This window comes from Dendrobates tinctorius, unplaced genomic scaffold (genome assembly GCF_039654945.1).
Source record: "Dendrobates tinctorius isolate UK_male_01 unplaced genomic scaffold, ASM3965494v1 ptg000016l, whole genome shotgun sequence".
Lineage (NCBI taxonomy): Eukaryota > Metazoa > Chordata > Amphibia > Anura > Dendrobatidae > Dendrobates > Dendrobates tinctorius.
This window is the reverse complement of record NW_027361684.1, coordinates 38,755,895-38,774,553: the sequence shown is the minus strand read 5'-3', so window position 1 is coordinate 38,774,553 and position 18,659 is coordinate 38,755,895. Positions and strand designations below refer to the sequence as shown.

The following is an 18,659-nucleotide window of genomic DNA, read 5'->3' as shown; positions in this document are numbered from 1 at the left end:
CGGTCAAAAGATCACAGCATGCTAGGCCGCAAAATGTCTGCCAAAGTAGGAAGAGTGCAGTGTGGCACTTTGTTGAACAAAATCCTCATGATCAGGCCAAGGTTATCTGTAAGAAGTGCGCAAAGACCTTTAGCCGAGGGAAAAATCTGAAAAATTTGAATACCAGTTGCATGCTTAGACATTTAACCAGCATGCACTTGCAAGTGTGGACACAACACCAAACCTCAAGTGCCACATGTGCAACTGATCACAAAGAAGGTAGTCAACAACGCTACATTGTTTCCCCCACTGTAAGCCCACCGGTTAGCACAGCAGCAAATGTTGAGGTGTCGTTGCAAGGCCACAGCAGTCAGGGAATCCCACTGTTATATCAACGAAATACTGAATCTAGGCCATCAGAAAGAACACCAACTCCATCACCATCATCAACCCTCTCTCAGTCCGCCCTGTCCACCGCTACTTCCACCATATGCAGCTCTCAAGTCCAGCTCACCCTCCCAGACACTATGAGTAGGTCAAGAAAGTACTCAGTCTCTCATCCGCGTACACTGGGTTTGAACGCCCACATTGCCAAACTAATCTCGTTTGAGATGATGCCCTATCGGTTGGTGGAAAGAGCAGCTTTCCGCGAACTCATGGCCTATGCAGTACCACGCTATGACCTACCCAGTCGCCACTTCTTCTCTCGCAAAGCCATCCCAGCCCTCCACCATCATGTAAAAGACCGCAGCATTGTCCATGCACTCAAGCAGTCAGTGAGTGGAAAGGTGCACCTCACAACTGATGCATGGTCCAGTCGGCATGGCCAGGGCCGTTACGTGTCCATCACTGCGCACTGGATTAATGTGGTGGATGCAGGGTCCACAGGGGACAGCGGTGGTGGGACAGTGCTGCCTAGCCCACGGTATAGGAAACAGTTGGCTGTAGGCGTTCGACCCTCCTCCTCCTCCTCCAGAAGCGAAAGCTCGTCCACAGAGCGCAGTCGTACGAGCACTCCATCAGCAGCTGCCACTGTTGCACACGAGGTGTCCCCCTATCGAGCAGCTAGTGGAAAGCGTCAGCAGGCTGTGTTGCAGATGATGTGTTTGGGCGACAGACATACCGCCGAGGTGCTGGCCGAGTACTTGAAGCGACAAACTGAGTCATGGCTGGGCAGTGTACATCTTGAGGCAGGCAAGGTAGTTAGTGATAACGGGCGTAATTTTGTGGCAGCCATAGCCCTTTCAAAACTCAGCCACATACCTTGCTTGGCTCACACCTTGAACCTGGTGGTGCAGTGCTTCCTCAAAAATTATCCGGAGTTAACAGCCCTGCTTCAGAAGGTGCGAAGACTGTGCGCGCACATCCGCCGGTCGCCTGTACACTCCGTTCGTATGCAGAAGCTGCAGCGATTGCTCCACCTTCCCAACCACCGCCTCATTATCGACATTGCAACAAGGTGGAACTCCACCCTGCATATGGTGGAGCGGCTGTGCGAGCAGAGGCAGGCCATAATGCATTTGTGGGAGGATACACGGCCAGGCACTTTGAGAGCAGACATGGAGTTGACAGGTGTGCAGTGGTCGAAGCTGAAAGACCTCTGTAAAGTCCTTCAGTGTTTTGAGGAATGCACACGGCTGGTAAGCGCAGACGACGCCATCCTAAGCATGAGCATCCCTCTTATGCGTCTGCTCATGCAAACTTTGACGCACCTTAAGGAGCAGGCGTCTGCAGCCAATGTTGATGAGGAGGAAGAGGAGGAGGGAATCCTTGATGACATTCAGCCATTGTCTGCTCAGGGACCTCTCCTGGACGAGGTGGAGGAAGAAGAGGAGGAGGAGGATGATGATGGGGATGATTACTTAGGGGAGGAGGATGCATCTCGTGGGGCAAGTGAAAATGTTGGCGTGGCAAGGTCTGGTACAGGGTTTGTGCGTGACTGGAGGGATGTGGATTTGCCAGAAAGTGCTCCTCCACCCAGCTCTCGCAGTGCAACATTGACACCGGGAACATTGGCCCACATGTCAGATTATGCCTTGCAGATCCTAAAGAGGGACCCCCGCATTGCCAAAATGATGAATGATGACGACTACTGGTTGGCCAGCATCCTGGATCCACGCTATAAAGGCAAATTACAAAACATCATGCCACAGGAGAACCTTGACCTAATATTGGCTAATAAACAAGCAACTCTGGTAAATCAGTTGCTTGAGGCATTCCCAGCACACAGCAGCGGTGATGGTTCTCACACGAGCCGTACGGGCCGGGGGCAGCTTGGCAGAGGTGTTCATGGTGCACACAGCAGAAGTGGCGTTGGAGACAGGGGTTTCATGACAATGTTGTGGACTGATTTTTCAAGTACCGCTCACACAACTGGTAATACTGCATCGATGTAAAGTGACAGGAGACCGCAGTTGTCAACTATGGTTACAAACTACTTTTCCTCCCATATCGATGTTCTCCCACACAGGTCATTCCCCTTTGACTATTGGGCCGCTAAACTGGACACCTGGCCTGAATTGGCACAATATGCCTTACAGGAGCTCGCTTGCCCAGCTGCAAGTGTGCTATCGGAAAGAGTCTTCAGTGCAGCTGGATCAATCCTGACAGAAAAAAGGACCCGTCTGTCAACCCAAAATGTGGATGATCTAACCTTCATTAAAATGAACCATGCATGGGTTTCCAAGGATTTTGTCCCACCTTCCCCTGATGACACATAGGGTGACAGAAAAATGGCTTGCTTTGGTCCACCTCTTCCTGGGACTTGACCTATTTCGCCTTTTGCATCAGCTGAATGTCCAACATCAACATATGCCACTTTCTAAAACTCCCTAACTGTGCTGCCTCCCCCCCCATGGCCGGGGTCACCACCTAGCGCACGACACCATGCGAGTGCCGTTGCCCTGGACAGGTGGGTAGGCCGACTCTTGGGCGCGGGCACTGGCACAGGGTCCCTCATAGTGCAATCAAGTGTCTCTGACGGTGGTGGTGCACACCCGCCGTCAGACACACCGCCGTACTATGAGGGGCCCAGTGCCAGTACCGACGCCCACGAGTGGGCCCCCCTTGCTTGGGCAGGGCCCCAGCATTTGCAATCTTTACCTCTCCCTGCTCCTCCGCTGTGTAGTCTGGGCCGTCAAATCCATACTGTGCCTGACACCGTCTGAGCCTGCCTCCTGATGTATAGACATATATTTTGAATGTGTACGCTATCCATACATGTTATCCGGGGATACGGTACCCTTTCTCACCTTTGTGCAATCACGTGCAAGCCATACTGGGCCTAACACCGTCTGAGCCTGCCTCCTGATGTATAGACATATATTTTGAATGTGTACGCTATCCATACATGTTATCCTGGGATACGGTACCCTTTCTCACCTTTGTGCAATCATGTGCAAGCCATACTGGGCCTAACACCGTCTGAGCCTGCCTCCTGATGTATAGACATATATTTTGAATGTGTACGCTATCCATACATGTTATCCTGGGATACGGTACCCTTTCTCACCTTTGTGCAATCACGTGCAAGCCATACTGGTCCTAACACCGTCTGAGCCTGCCTCCTGATGTATAGACATATATTTTGAATGTGTACGCTATCCATACATGTTATCCTGGGATACAGTACCCTTTTTCACCTTTGTGCAATCACGTGTAATCCATACTGGACGTGAGAACGACTGGCGAGCTGTTAAGCAAGCTACAGCACCTGTGGTTTGCACACGTAAGTTTTTCATTTTTTCAGGAATGACGGTTAGGCCTAATTCCGGAACTGCGGTTGACCTGCACTTACTGGGAAATCATCGTTCGCGGGTAATAATTGTAATCAGTGATCCCCATCACTAACGTTGTTCAGCGGGTTATCTGCACCTGTAAGCGACAAACGCTGGCCTTTTCAGTGTAGCGCACATGCAGCCACGGACATGTAAGGGCATGACACACCAGTTATTGGCCAATCTCATGTGCCAGAGCCTCACGTGTCCCTCTAGTAAGCCGGACTCGGACCGCGGGGCATGACGGAGTCTCGTTCGTTAACGGAATTAAGCTTGCAATGTGTGCATCTGTTCTGTAGCTGGCATGGTTGAGGTTTCCCAGGTGGAGTCGAATTTAACCGTAGGCTCCACTCCTGGTGGTGCCCTTCTGGACATTCCTTTAAGGTTCAGCTTTGCAACCATACTGCCCACGTAAAACAAACACTTTGCCTTCATGAATGCTGTTTGGAGGGTCATGACTCGTGGCAATAACGCCGCCCAATCAGTTAACCTGCTAGAGAGATCCTTCGTTGCTCCCAAGCATGACATCACACTCCCTAGGAGGAAGGTAATGCCACTGTGGCGACCGTACTCCTGGGGGCGACACAAGTGCACTGATGCCCAGCCACTGCTCGATGAATCTGCTGGTACATTGACCCAGACCACTACATTCCCCTCGCACGCTACACGGCCTGAATCTGACCCTGATGAAACTCAGGTTACCCTTCCCATATACAGTTCCATCTTACACGGTGACAAAGAGGAAGCTGCAGATGAAAGTGCAGGTTCGGCCCACCCGCCATCAGACACACCACCGTACTATCAGGGGCCCTGTGCCAGTGCCGTCGCCAACGAGTGGGCCCCCCCTGCTTGCTCAGGATCACAGCACTTGCAAGGTTGAAATACTGTGCAGTGAGATGGAAGATGGGGACGACGAGGAGTCCAAACTAGTACAGGGATTCCCTAGCGAGGAGACTTATTTGATTGTTTTCAATGTTGGGACAGCAATTTTTGGGGAGCACTATACTCTGGAGAATGATAGATGGGGCCCACCATACACTGGAACATTCCAAAGGTGGACATCAGACACTGGAGCAGCATTTACAGGGCCCATTATACACTAGATCATTAGAAATGGGGCCCATTATGTTTGGAGCATTATTTGGGCCCATAAGACAGTGGAGCTTCATCCATGGGGACCAACATATACTGTAGCATTATGTGGAGCTCATCATATACTGTTTCAAACATTATATGGGACCAATGATTCTGTATGGAGAAATAGATGGGCCTCGTCATGAGATGTAAAAAGTGAAGTATTTTTCATTGTACTATACCGCTATTTCTCTGCCGTATCGGAGCATGATGAGTTGTGGTATGTGTTAAAGGGGCGCTCTTTCGCCCAGGGCACATGAAAACCTGGAGCCAGCCCTACCCCCCCACAACTTTAGCCAAATAGCCCCCATTTTTCAGTGCGTAACTTGTATTATGAAGTTAAGGTTGACCAGCTTAAGTAAGAAGAATTGATGCTTTTGGCATTCAAATGGGCACTGTAGGTGTGTTTCCTGTCCTCTCACTGCCGACTTTTATTCCCCATTGACTTACATTGGGTTTCGTGTTTCGGGACGACCCCGACTTTTCCCTATAATCGTCCGATCTTGCTCGACCCGACTTTTGGAAAAGTCGGGTTTCACGAAACGAAACTCGACCCTAAAAAACCAAAAGTCGCTCAACTCTAGTGTTCAACAGTAGGTGCAAATAATACTTTAGGAAGTAGTGGAATAAAACCATCACTGCCTGTCTATCACACACAGGCTCTTAAGAAGTTGCAGGAATTGAAACTTTTCAGTTGCAAAGATACAATATAGTTCTTGTCTGATACATTGATACCACAGCTATGATAAATTAGCGTTCCCCCCCCCCCCACCGTGTAGGTAGCTTACAACCTTGCATATGTTGTAATGTCTTGTTTTCTACTGATTTCAGCCAAAGCAACACACTTTATTTTGTTCCTGTAAATGTCAAGCGTGTCATTAACAGCAAAGTTTTGCCAGGTTTTAATGTTTTTTTATAATGTGAATGTTAAATGCCTCCTTCTCTTTCTCAGGCAGCAAATCATTCTCTCTGCTCTTGGCTGGAATGCTAAATAGCCAAGAAGTGTGGCAATTTCCATGTCTGCTGCCTATAAGGCGGAGATTTAACTCAAGTAAGAAATGTTATTATGCAAAATAAACAATCAATTTTATAAAGGCTAAAAGATATTCAGCTGAGAATTGCACATGTAGGCTGATGGTTAGATTGGCGACTTTCTGACAGTGATTGGCAGCAAATATGAATATTGTAATGATGGCTTAGCATATGAGTGTTTACTCTGTTGGGGTTACATTAACTACGGCCCTTTTAGTTTTCAATAAAAAGTACAAGAGTCTTTCATACTTCTTGGTATGTTTATGTAGTAGAACAGTGGACAGTTTTGATCATTTTTATTTTTCACGAAGCTTCACTATTGGCGGATGATCTTCAAGAGATATAGCAAGGAATTTCATTACTATCAATTCTCTAATTCAAAATTATTAACTGAAATGCTTATTTAGATATAAATAATATAATAAACTGCACGATATTTATTGACTGGTTTGGTTGCATGACTACATGAGGTAAAGTCCTGTACCATCTCAATTTCTAAATTGGGTAATTGAAAATAAGTTTTCAATTTTAGGGAACCCATGTAATGTGACATCCAAAGTGAGATTTCACAATCAATCATAATATTTTTTTAAACAGAAATCACAATAAGAATTTTGTTTCCAATTAGTAATAGTGTAAAACTAAAGAAATGAGTGGGAACATATTTAGATATAAGTTTAATGTTTAGGTGCAAGTTCACATTGTGGCACCTTCCCAGACTAAACTTTGGATAAAAACAAAATGAGCAAATACTGTGTAGTAAGTAAATAATTAAAAAGTAGTAGTACATGTAAATAATATAGGGCAAGGGTGTCAAACTCATTTTCACCAAGGAGCACATCAGCATTACGGTTGCCTTCAAAGGGCAACTTGAAATTTAAAAGGGTCATGCAGACATCCGTGCAACATGGTACGAGCATGGACTGCAATGCATGGATTGACCATGTGCTATAAGAGGACTGTCTCTAGGTAGTAGGACTAAGAATGCTGTTCCTGGGTAGTAGGGCTAAGATAACTGTCCCCGGGTAGTAGAGCTAATAGAGTTGTTCCTGGGTAGTAGGGCTAAAAGCACTGTCCCTGGGTATTAGGGCTAAGAGATCTGTTCCTGGATAGTAGGGATAAGAGATGTTTCCCTGGGTAGTAGGACAAAGAGAGCTGTTCCTAGGTAGTAGGGCTTAGAGAGCTGTCCCTGGGTAGTAGGACTGAGAGAGCTATCTCTGAATAGTAGGGCTAAGTGAGATATCCCTATGTAGTAGGGCTAAGAGAGCTGTCGCTGAGTAGTGGGGCTAAGAGAGCTGTCCCTGGGTAGTGGAGCTAAGAGAGCTGTTCCTGTGTAATATGGCTATGAGAACTGTCCCTGGGTAGTAGGACTGAGAGAGCTATCTCTGAATAGTAGGGCTAAGTGAGATATCCCTAGGTATTAGGGCTAAGAGAGCTGTCGCTGAGTAGTAGAGCTAATAGACCTGTTCCTGGGTAGTAGGGCTAAGAGCACTGTCCATGGGGAGTAGTGATTAAAACAGCTGTCCCTGGTTAGTATGGTTAAGAGATCTGTTCCTGGTGTCCCTGGATAGTAGGGCAAAGAGAGTTGTCCCTAGCTAGTAGGGCTTAGAGAGCTGTCCCTGGTTTATAGGGCTAAGAGAACTGTCCCTGAGTAGTAGGGATAAGAGAGCTGTCCCTAGGTAATATGGCTAAGAGAACTATCCCTGGGTAGTTGGACTGAGAGAGCTATCTCTGAGTAGTAGGCCTAAGTGAGATATTCCTAGGTAGTAGGGCTAAGAGAGCTGTCCCAGGGTAATAGGGCTAAGAGAGCTGTCCCTGGGTAGTAGGGCTAATAGAGCTGTCCTAGGTAGTAGGGCTAAGAGAGCTGTATCTGGGTAGTAGGGCTAAGAGAGCTGTCTCTGGGTAGTAGGGCTAAGAGTGCTGTCTCTGGGTAGTAGGGCTAAGAGAGCTGTCCCTGGGTAATATGGCTAAGAGAACTGTCCCTGGGTAGTAGGACTGAGAGAGCTATCTCTGAATAGTAGGGCTAAGTGAGATATCCCTAGGTAGTAGGGCTAAGAGAGCTGTCACTGGGTAGTAGGGCTAAGAGAGCTGTCAATAGGTAATAGGGTGAAGAGAACTGTCCCATGGGTAGTAGGTCTAAGAGAGCTGTCCCTAGGAAGTAGGGCTAAGAGAGCTGTTCTTGAATAGTAAGGTTAAGAGAGCTATCCCTGGGTTGTAGGGCTACGAGAGCTGTTACTGGGGAAAAGGGTTAAGAGAGCTGTCCCTGGGTTGTAGGGCTAAGAAAGCTGTTCTTGGGTAGTAAGGTTAAGAGATCCGTTACTGGCTAGTAGGGCTAAGACTGCTTTACCTGGATAGTACCACTAAGAGCGCTGTCCCTAGGTAGTAGGGAGCTGTGCCAGACCTGAGTCCAAGATGGACTGCTCTCTATGCTACGCACTGGTTACGTCTGCTCTGATTCAAAGATGAAACCACACAAAAGTGCTCCGACCGACTTTCCACTTTCCTTGTGCGGAAAGCTAATTGGACCAGTATTGAAGTATGTCCTGACCTCGTGTGCCACATAGAATAAAATGGTGGGTTGGATTTGGCATGCTGGCCTTGACAGTGACACCTCTGACATAGGGTACTTAGTTGACAACATTTTGATCAATCCTGCTCTGCCCTGTGTATTTTAAGGTTTGCTGACACATAGCAAGGTGAACTGCAAAAGTTAGGGTCCATTCTGATTGGCTACATCTTGTCGTGGTGGGACAGCTTTTACTTTGATCAAAATAGTGTCAACTAAGTACCCTATGTTATTTATATGTACTATTTATGTATTTATTTACTTACTGCAGGATATTTGCTCATTTTATTTTTATCCCAGATTTAGTTCACAAAGTGCGTTTACTTTTTTTCAATGTATGGAAAATAGACTGATGCATTTTCTACAGTTTTGCCTGTAGTTGATTATTTGGGTGTCTTAAAAGGATTTCCCCCTAGAATGTATCACATATACACAGAATAGATGATAAACTGACCACAAAGCTGTGGCACCCAAAGTCTTCCTTGTGAATTAAATGGTAGTGTACATGTGTTGCCATAACTCCTATAAACAGTGAATGTAGGAGGACACACATGCTCACTACTGCTTCATTCATACAGGGGACTTTTGGCCCCTCATTCTAATGATCAGTAATGATCAGTGGGGGATCCCAGCTGTCAGACCCCCACTGATCATACATTTACCACCTGCCCTATGGATATGTCATACATAGTTTCAATCAAATTTATTCAACCACCGTTGCAAATTACAACCTCTGTTCCACAACACAACTCAGATCAGAAGGTGAATGTTGGACATTTTTCCATTTCATTTTAAATAATTAACTCCTTTAGAAACTGATGGCAGCAACACATCTCAAAAAAGTTGGGACAGGACCATATCTACCTTTGTGTAGCATCCACTCTTTTTACAACAATCTGTAAATGTCTGAGAAGTGAGGAGACCAATTGCTGGAGTTTTGGGAGGAATGTTGCCCCTTTATTGTCTAATGTAGGATTTTAGCTTCTCAACAGTCTTAGATCTGTGCCGGAATTTTAGTTCCATAATGTATCAAATGTTTTCTATTGGTGAAAGGTCTGGACTACAGACGACCAGTTCATCACCCAAACTCTTCTTTGAAGCCACCCTGTAGTGTTGGATGCAGTACATGGTTTATCTGATTTAATTTATTCAAATAAAATGTAGATATGTCTAACCATTAACAAACACAGACAGAAAAGGGCCACTGTAAGAACAATATATGGTACCTTTGCAGCCCACGAGCTCATTATAATGTACAATGCCACCTGCTTTTGAGGAATAAATGGCCCCCCTTACCTATTGGGCCCAATTCCCTCCCTATTCTGGGGGTAAGATTATCTGAGCTACACTTGGTTACTGCCCTTGTCAGGGTGGAAGTGTACACATGGTGCACCACAGGATTTATAGATGTGATAATGGAGTCCTGCTCCCCATGGAACCTTATGGAACCTGACATTCCTACAGTTCGAACGGGTGAAATCTATACTTTTTTATGCACTATGGCACTTTCCATTTAATCAACCCTAAAAATTCCATACCTACCAACACATCTTGAATATCTATTAATATAGTGGTATAGATACTATATTTAAGTTTGTTTTTTCCTGGGATTTTCCCTGTTTGATGATTATAATTAAAATTTATGTTTTAAGAGAATATCTATGCTGCTTAAAATTATCTACTCTGAGAGACTAGTAGGTTCTAGATTGAGGAAGAAAACTAATAATGTAGGAATCACTAGTCAATTCAAGTGAACAAATAATCCCTGTAAAAAACGATTTTATTTAATAATATTAAAAAACACCATTTTCCCAGTGAAAAAATAGTGGCAAATGCCACAATATAGAAAAAAGACCTAAACTAACTGAGATGCTGCACAGCCCTAAATTAGGCCTCACTGATACCTTTCTATCCATGGAGGTTGGCACCCTAAAGATCACGATTTTTGGCGCCCCCACTCACCGAGGACTGTCCCTCGCTCCCCTATCGGTCCCTGATATCACAGGTGTGAAAACAGTATCCGATAGTGCAGAAATGAATAGTAAAAGTGCCCTGGATATAATGCAAACAATCTCAGAAAAAATACACGACAATAAAAACAGATTACCACAGTATGATAATCAGAGGTCCACCATGTATCTGCATTAAGTTAGACATGCCCTGACAATGGAGCATCCATAGAAAATAAAGATTAGAGAAGTGGCCACTTATCATGTATGGTGTCACCCCAACCAGCGGTTCATCAGGAGGCATAGAAGATAGGTATGATGTCCGTCATGTCAGATACCATGATGCAAAGTGATGGCACTTTAGGGTGCCAACCTCCATGGATAGGAAGGTATCAGTGAGGACTAATTTAGGGCTGTGCAGCATCTCAGTTTTGGTCTTTTTTCTATATTGTGGCATTTGCCACTATTTTTTCACTGGGAAAATGGTGTTTTTTAATATTATTAAATAAAATATTTTTTTACAGGGATTATATGTTCACTTCTAGGTTCTAGGTTGGTAATTTACCTATATAAGGCCTCTTTCACACATCGGTTTTTTGCCATCAGTCACAATCCGTCAAAGTGTGAAAAAAACGGATCCAGTGAAGATTGCAAAAAACTGATGCACTGGATCCGTTTTTTTGACGGATCCGTCGAAGCTGCAGTTTTTGGAATTCAAAGGAACAGGATTCTGGACACAGAGAGAGAGAAATTTTTTGGTGACAGAATGGAAAAGCAGCCGTAGGGGTTAAAATAAAGACAGAGAAAATCTTCCGGGCATGCCCAGTTTCAAAAGACGGATGGATTCCGTTTTTTGATGGTCAGCGATGGATCCTGCGCCCATAGGCTTCCATTATAGCCAACGACAGAAGGCGCTGGATCCGTCGCTGTCCGACTTTTCGACGTACACAAAAAATGTTACTATGTCCGTTGTCTCTGGCCAACGGACAAAGATTTGCCGACGGATCCGTCGGACGACAGATGAGACGTGTGGCCATCCATCACAATCCGTCGCTAATACAAGTCTATGATAAAAAAAACGGATCCAGCATAATCATTTACTGGATCCGTTTTTTTGACAAAACAACCGATTGTGACTGATGGCAAAAAGCTGATGTGTGAAAGAGGCCTAAGAGATTTCCAAATCACTGCATTCTTGTTACACTTTTCTCAGTGACCCAACCTATTTGGAATTGGGGCTCTACATTAATTAGTGACATTTTCAAACTTTCCACTGTATACAAGAACAATTTAAAGGGAACCTGTTAGGCCTCAAAATTGTTCAAAACCACAACTATAGAAGTACATATGCCAATTCTTGTAGTCTAGTTTAGTTGTTAAGTGACCTAGTGAAATCATTAAAAATTAAGTTTTCAACTATTCCCCTAGGCTAGTCCTGCTTTGGATTCCCTTGTGTATACTTGTCATCCTCAGTAGAATTCCCGTCTTGTTAGGACTACCAGAAAACTTGATTAAAAGATTCAAGGCAGGACTAGTCCGGGGGAAGCGATGCCCTGCCAAATTGCTATTGTCTCATTAGCATACTTGATGCTGCACATTAAAGCTTAATTTTTAAATTATATCAGTGATTGCTCCACTCAAAAAGGCTTCATTACAATACAGGATTTGGCAAGTTGTACCACATAGTAGAGGTGCTGAACAGTTACGTAATTTGACAGGTTCCTTTTAAATAGCCCCAAATAACAAATATAACAAGTGGTTTTTAAATTCAATACAAAATGTAACTTTTATTGACAACTGCAGCTTCAGAATTAATCAACCCCTATATGACTAGCATCGTTAGCACATGGTAGAGCACTATTTGGCTGTTATGATTTGCTGAAAACATGATCCTTAGGCCTCTTTCACACATCAGGTTTTCGCCGTCAGGCGCGATCCGGCGCTTTTGACAGAAACCGGATCCAGCGAAATGCAATGCCGGATCCGTTTTCCGCCCCATTGACTTGCATTTGCGCCGGATCGCGCCGGATGGCCATGCGTTTCATCCGGTTTTCGCCGGATCCGGCATTGTGTCTCGATCCGGCGTCTGGAAAAAACGGTGACTGTAACGTTTTTTGTCTCCGTCGAAAAAGCCGGACACGCCGGATCCGGCGCGTCCGGCTTTTTCACACAATGAAAGCCTATGAGCGCCGCAATGCGCCGGATCCGGCGAAAGCCGGATCCGTCGGCCGGATCCGGTTTTTTGGTCTGAGCATGCTCAGTAGCTCTGCCCACAAGACATATATAAAAGCAAGACAGTGGGACCCACAGCCACACCCAACATGCCACCCAAGACAGCAACCAGGCGCAGGAGAAGGCAGGAGACCACTGCAGCACCATCCGCACCACCACCACCCCAAATGGAGCAGCAAATAGAACATGCTGAGGAGGGGAGGCCAGCAGCAGATGAGAGATGGTAATTATCAAATCCCCCATTCCTCCAAACTAGGGCTATTGAATATCAAGATATTCATTGGCCCTTTGTTTCTCTTTATTCAACAGCCGCCCAAGAGATGCAGCAGCAGCAGCACTGGCTTCACTGGCAGCAGCTGTAACACCACCCACAGCCATGGAGTCTGGCCAGCAAGAGGACAGCACATCTTCTGGGAGCCCTCCCTCGCATCGTCAGCGTTTGACGGTAAGTTTTTATTTCCAAAATCCATCTTCTCTGTAATATATGTCTATTCATTGCCTTTTATTTCAAAACAGGAATCACAAGATGAAGAGGAGCTCCCAGAAGAAGAAGGAAGGGGTGGACAGACACTTGGAGTGGGCTCACAATTCGTAAGTTTTTTGCATCAAACGCAGAAACACAACATCACACTACACACAACACATAGAAAACAATGTTCTGCAGACCACACACAGCAAACAAATGCCTACATCCAAAGACATAACTTTTTTTGTTTTCTTCTCTAGTCTTCCCAATCTGGTGCTTGGCCAAGAGGTCCTCGCAGTGCCTCCCAGGGTCGTCGGTGACAGCAACGCGGCGGTCACCAGCGTGTAAGTATAAATATTTTTGCTTTGTTTTTTTGCACTTTTTATTTCATTTCTTTTGTGGAGGCTAATTATGTTATTTTTGTCTTTTTCTTTAACAGCCTTCACAGCGTGCTCCCGACTCTGACGGTGAGGATGGAGGGATTGATGTGGACCGCCTCATCGATCTCGTCAGAGAAAGGGAGCCGCTCTGGAATATGGCTGACCGCCGCCACGCTGACCTGATTGTTACCCGACGACTCTGGGAGGAAATCTGTTCTCTCCTTGTGGGCCGCTGGGAGGACCTCGAAGCTCGGGCCCAGATTAAAGAGCGTAAGTATATACAGTACCGGTTGCTTGATGTAAACCAGTGTTTCCCGAACTCCAGTCCTCGTGGTCCCCACGGATCATGTGTTCAGGATTTCTATTTACTATAGAAATCATGAAAACATGACCCCTGGGGACCATGAGGACTGGAGTTTGGGAAACACTGATGTTGTATACTAACCACTCCTTTCTTGTTTCAGGGAACAGAATTGTGAATCGGTGGCGGTCTGTGAGGGATCGTTTCAAGAAGGAGTTCAATAAAGAGATGCGGGCCCCGAGTGGATCTGGAGGACGCAGGAGCAAGTACAAGTACGCAGAAGCCCTGTCGTTCCTCCGGGAAACAATGGTCACCAGAAGGTAAATATTACACACCACATGTGAAAAAAAATGTTATATGTAAAAAATTTTTTCAGCCAGGGCCATACCATGTCAGTATTTTAATTGTTTTTTTTTCTCTTTATTCCACAGCACGGTGAGCAGCACTCGGGAGCCGGCACGATTGGACCCTTCTGAGGCGATCCCTGAGGAGACCGGCACCGAGGGACACTTCGACCGCCCCGGTACATCTGCACCTTCCCAGCCTTCCCACACATTCGACCCATCTGTCCCATCCACCAGCACAGGAGCATCGTGGCCGCCTACATTACATGAAGCTGCTGGTGAGGAGATCGCTTTCCCTTTACCCCACCCTTCTGCCCCTGCCACCTCTAGTACACCTGCGGGTACTGGGCGGCAGCGGCAGAGGGGTCAGGAAAAGACTTATGCGCCAGAGTTCTTGCATCTGAATGCATCTTTCCAGAACTGTCTCAAAGTCTTGTCAGAGCAAATATCCGCAGGCTATCAGCAGATCAACTCCAGCATTCTGGAGGTGAAGACACTTCTGCAAACCATGCATTCAGAAGCAAGATCTTCGCCAAACCACACCTTTTTCAGGTCTGTTGTGGAGCGCATGGAAACGCTCTCTCCTGCCCAGCAGATGCATGTAATGCATTCATGCCACGCTGCTCTCCAGCAAGTTACCTCCCAACCTCCTCCTCCTCCCACCACAGTAGTTCCTCCACCTGCACCCCCTCCAGCCACTTTCCATCCTCCCCCTCCTATTACATCTACACCCCCTCCAGCCACTTTCCATCCTCCCCCTCCTATTACATCTACACCCCCTCCAGCCACTTTCCATCCTCCCCCTCCTATTACATCTACACCCCCTCCAGCCACTTTCCATCCTCCCCCTCCTATTACATACCATCCACCTCCAGCCACTTTCCATCCTCCCCCTCCTATTACATACCATCCACCTCCCCAGCACCATCCACCTCCCCAGCACCATCCACCTCCCCAGCACCAGCAACCTCCCCAGCACCAGCAACCTCCCCAGCACCAGCAACCTCCCCAGTACCAGCAACCTCCACAGTACCTGCAAACTCCCCAGTACCAGCAACCTCCCCAGTACCAGACATCTCCCCACTTCCAGCAACCTGCCCCGTACCAGACATCTCCCCACTTCCAGCAACCTGCCCCGTACCAGACATCTCCCCACTTCCAGCAACCTGCCCCGTACCAAACTCCTTCCCCATACAACTTGCCATCAACATCATCTGCTCCTACAGTCCCTGCCCAACCCTCCACTCCACCACCCACCACCTCTTCTGCTTCCCACATGTCCACCCATTCTGTAGTTTTTTCCACACCTTCACCTCTAACTGTTCCTTCCCCACCACGATCCCAGTCCTCTCTCCACACTCCCAGTGTCGAAGTGTCCCGCAGCCCCTACAGCAGTATTTCCACCACACACTACACAGAATTATAATGTGTGTATTTAAATAAAAATGACCAGTTTTATGGTTTCAGTTTTATAGTTTCAAAGTTTTATTAAACAAGTTTATTAAAATTTTAAAAAAGTTTACTAAAAAAAACATTTTTCAATAAAAGTTAAATTATTTTACACTGGTTGTCTGTCATTTCTTTCTGCGGCGAAAAAGGTTAAATACAGGGTATTTAAAAGGTGAAATGGTATTCAAAACTAGGTATATAACTGTGGGTAAATTTTAGCTTTTTGCCACAGTTGTGTTCCTGGTTGTGTTTGAAGCAAAGTATTTCACCTAAAAAGTTGTGTTTATTGTTGGTGATTTCCTAACAATGTACACAACTTTTGTTAAAAGGTGAAATACTTTGCATAAAACACAACCAGGTACACACCTGTGGCCTAAAGCTAAAAATAGAGACCATGACAAGATAGCCAACTTTGGTTGGCAAAGGTATATACTGTTGGTCCAGAAGGTACACAAGTTTGGTTAGGGCACAAATCTTTCACACTCTGTCATCCTGCCAGTGTACTCTGCCTTGAGGTGACATAAAGTATAGTGCAAAATTGTCCCTCATTACTGAAACCGTCACAGAACTTCTAGTGGTAATGTCATGGTAATCTTGCAAGGTGGTTTCTTCAGAGGTGTCCTCAATGGAAATGGGTTCCTTGCAGATAACAAAATTGTGGAGTACCACGCACGCTTTGATCACCTCGTCCACAGTTTCTGTCTTGAGGTTGATCGCAGTCAATAGGACCCGCCATTTGGCTGTCAGAATACCAAAGGTACATTCAACCATTCTTCTTGCTCTTGTGAGGCGGTAATTAAAAATGCGTTTTGGTCTTGTCAATCCTCTGCTAGAGTACGGTTTCAAAAGGTGTTCTGACAGCTGGAAGGCTTCATCCCCTACACAGACAAATGGCATAGGTGGACCAGATGTTTGCGGCAGCGGTCTAGGTGGTGGGAACTGGAAGGTGTTTCCATACAGTTTACGCCCCATGGCAGACAGTTTGAAAACTTGAGAGTCATTGGAGCGGCCATAGGCCCCAATATCAACCGCAATAAATTTGTATTCCGCGTCAGCGATGGCCATGAGGACAATTGAAAAATATTTCTTGTAATTGAAATATTCCGATCCCGATCCAGCTGGCTTTACAATGCGGATATGTTTCCCGTCCACAGCGCCCAAGCAGTTTGGAAACTGACATATCTGTTGAAACTTGTCAGCAATTTCAATCCACCTCTCTGTTGTGGGCTCTGGTAAAAACTCTTCAGCTAAGGAGTCCCACAGTGCACGGCATGTGTACTTCACAATTCCAGATATGGTGGAAATCCCGAGTCTGTACTGGAAATGCAGTGACGAAAGGGATTCTCCAGTTGCAAGAAATCTGTGGGGAATTAAAAAACAATAAATTAGTTTTAAATCACAGCATTACATACCAAAACTGACCTATAACACTTGGAGATACAAATTACCACCAACAAGATTGCAGTGAAAGTGTGCTCTGATGCGATCACATCCAATAAATGTGGCTTACCTTAAAGTCACCATCAGACGCTCTGCGGGTGAAACAGAGAAGCGGCAATAGGTGTCCGCTTTTCTTATGAGGTGTGCAATGCGCTCCACCAAGTAATCAAAATTCTCCATTTTCATCCTAACATATCCAAAAAATTTATCCGGGTTTCGTCGAAGGTCCATGCATAGTGTAGAATAGACCCCACGCGTCATTCTCTTGGCTGTGATGGGGTGGATCCACAAACGTCGTCTACAATGCCTGATGCGCTGCTGTCTCGCTCTCTCCTTCTCCAGAACAATCACCCTCAAACGATTCGCCTCCGCTGTAAAATCCGCCAAATTCTTCAAAATATTTCCAATCACAACATCCATCTTCGCCAGTAACTTGCTCTTCTCTCCAACCTGCACTTTCTCCTCTACAACCTGTCAAAGAAGGGCTGTAGGAACACGCTATATATAGTTTTCCAGTAGCCAATCCCGTTCGGAAGGCCACAAGGGTCAATTTTAAAAACCGGATCCGGCGTAATCCGTCGAAAAAACGGATAGAAAAACGGATGAACCGGATGAGACGGATCCGGTTTTGTCTGTCCAGAAAAAGACGGATCCGGCAGAAAACCGGATCCGTCACATCCGGTTTTCAGAAACATTTGCCGGATCCGGCGTTCCGGCACGACGCCGGATCGCGCCTGACGCCGAAAACCTGAAGTGTGAAAGTAGCCTTAGCCAGACATCCGGAGTGTTCCTGAAAAATTTCAGCTTATTCCAAATAGCCACCATCAGTTCAGTAATATTCTTGATCCAAAGGGTTAAAATAGATCATTGTCTTCCACAAACAAATTATACAAAAAATATAGCAGAGCCATTATTGCTTCATAGGGATACAGTTGGAAGCAGAGTTCACAAGTTCACTATGTGGCTGTGGCTGAAAGAAGAAACTGTCACTGGCTACCACCATATTCCTGAGGAGGCAGGTGGTCAAAAGCCATCACAGAGCTGTAACTTTCAAGTATAGTTTTCAGCAGTATCTCTGAAGTAGAAAAAAAGAAGCATACCCTATAAAGAGCACCTTGCCTACAGGGAAGCATAATGGTGGCATGGTGAGGATGTGTTGCTGATTTTTGCTTTTTTTTACCAGAATAGAATCATGTTAGGCAGCCTGTGTTGTGGGAATTGAGGCATCTTGAAGCTTCAAATAAGGTTTTTATTATTATCAGTGCATTTCAGTAGCGTATCGATGCCTATCTCAAGGTCGAAAAACCAAATGACCTTGCTTTGCTTCTTTTGACACTGGAAACCTGCAGCATATGGTGGGCAAGATGGAAGTATCAGGAAATTCTAGGAGAAAACATCATGCCTTCTGTGAGGAAGCTGAAGTGTGAGTGTCACTAGACTTTCCAACAGCACAATGATCCAAGCATACCTCAGTGTCCACCAAGGCTTGGTTTAAGTAAATATTCTGGAAGACTATACAGTGACCAGCAAACTCACCAAACTTGATCCCCATAGAAAATCTGCAGTGGCTAAAGGCTGGTTCAAACTTTTCTGTGCCATATTTTTACCATG

At 45.7% G+C, this 18,659-nt stretch overlaps 1 long non-coding RNA gene across 2 annotated transcripts in view; it reads left to right on the top strand.

Moving 5' to 3' along the window:
• LOC141080459 (uncharacterized) overlaps positions 1-18,659 on the top strand; it is a 141,628-nt gene that overhangs the window by 51,475 nt on the left and 71,494 nt on the right. The window contains exon 1 of one of the 2 annotated variants that reach the window (XR_012228911.1): positions 3,358-5,940. The exons of the other annotated variant lie outside the window; for it this stretch is intronic. This is a non-coding gene — a long non-coding RNA (uncharacterized lncRNA). Of the gene's footprint in view, positions 1-3,357; positions 5,941-18,659 lie in introns of those variants that run through there. 2 annotated transcript variants of the gene reach the window in all.